The sequence below is a fragment of the Bactrocera tryoni genome, unplaced genomic scaffold, assembly GCF_016617805.1.
Source record: "Bactrocera tryoni isolate S06 unplaced genomic scaffold, CSIRO_BtryS06_freeze2 scaffold_7, whole genome shotgun sequence".
Classification (NCBI taxonomy): Eukaryota; Metazoa; Arthropoda; class Insecta; order Diptera; family Tephritidae; genus Bactrocera; species Bactrocera tryoni.
This window is the reverse complement of record NW_024396366.1, coordinates 21830911-21832558: the sequence shown is the minus strand read 5'-3', so window position 1 is coordinate 21832558 and position 1648 is coordinate 21830911. Positions and strand designations below refer to the sequence as shown.

Sequence of the window (1648 nt, the reverse complement as noted above, 5' to 3'; positions counted from 1 at the left end):
CACTTTGGCCAACAGAGCTCTCCTACTTTGACTTGGGCCACCAATGTTTTCCATGATCCTCGACAGAGCCGCAGTCACTTTAGCCGCCTTACCACAGGCCTTTTCAATATGCGCCTTGAAATTGAGCCTCGTATCGATCATAACGCCAAGGTACCTCAGTGAATTTTGCGTTACAACGCTATACCCATCAATGTTCAAGGTGACCGTTTCTAGCTTTTTCTGCTCGTGATGAGCACTGCCTCTGTTTTTTCACCTGCAAGCTGCAGCTTGGTACTCGTAAGCCAGTCTTTAATTTTCAACACGGTCTCATTGCATTTGTACTGAATCTGCGAGAGTTCCTTAGTACGATCGTTACGGCAATGTCGTCCGCATAGCCAATTATCTGTGCTTCTTTTGGCAGCGGTAATCGTAACACCCCGTCGTATAGCACATTCCAAAGTAGTGGACCTAGTACGGAGCCTTGTGGTACTCCACCTGTCACCGTGTACGTTTTTGGACCTGCATCGGTATCGTACAGCAGTAGTCTGTCAGACAAATAGCTGCTAATTGTCTTCAGGAGATACCCCGGGGTGTTTCTTGCCTCTAATGCTCTCAGTATATGTGGCCAGTATGCCGAGTTGAAAGCGTTTTTCACGTCCAGCGTAACAACTGCGCAGTATTTTTGAAGTTATACTTCTTATACGAGTTCGGAAAAGGTTGCGATAGATTCAGGTTGCGCAACCTTGCTCAATATGAATCTATGCAACTTTGCTTAATATGAATCTTCGCAACCTTGCTCAATATGAATCTACGCAACCTTGCTCAATATGAATCTACGCAACCTTGCGGTGACAACCGAAGCGGTGACAATCGGTGATCGTTTGTTCGTTTCTTTCGGTACAGCTCGGCTTTTCTACCAACAACACAATGTTGCCATGCTTATGCTGTTGTTGTTTTTGTAGAACAATGTTTCAATTTTTGGTTGGTGACATATTCAATTAAAAATAAATTCTGTTGGGATTCGAACCTACGTGCTCGTCGTAACTTTTCAAGCGCTTACCACCAACACCACCATTGACACTTGTATTGCGTAGTCCTAATTATGGTTTGGTTATGCATGAAAGAAATATACAATGGATCGCCGATTGTTACCTCTTTCCTTACTGCTGCTGCGCATATGTATGTTTGTATGCTTGTTCATTATTGAAGTTATACTCCTTTTTCTTGCCTTTGTCTTTCATTTCTGCGAATTCCAACTATTTTATGTGCCCTTTTGTTGAAATACCCTGCGTTGGTCCATTTTTTGGAAATCGACCCGCGATGACGAGGTATATCGTTTTATCTGACAGCGTGAGGTTAAGAAGTTCATTTCTAATTTTGTCTTGTGGCATATTAGAAATGATGTTTCTTCGAAAATCGTTCGCTTACAACGGATAAAACAACTTCTGAGTGGTGATTTTAATGAATAAATTCCTTTTGGTTGAAATGCTCTGCGTTGGCCGTTGAAAAGTTAAGACTATACTTCTCAGGATCATTCATTCCTTTCATTTCTTAAAAGAAATTAATGACCTTTAGAAATATGCATATTTTCATTATTTCGTTGTCATTTCCATATTCGTAGCAATGGAATTTCTATGGCATAAGTAAAGTAATGGCCACCGATTGTCAC

At 41.4% G+C, this 1648-nt stretch overlaps 1 pseudogene; it reads left to right on the top strand.

The window, feature by feature from the left end:
* The first annotated feature begins 1292 nt into the window (after positions 1-1292).
* LOC120781902 lies at positions 1293-1433 on the top strand (annotated as a pseudogene).
* The last annotated feature ends 215 nt before the right edge of the window (positions 1434-1648 follow it).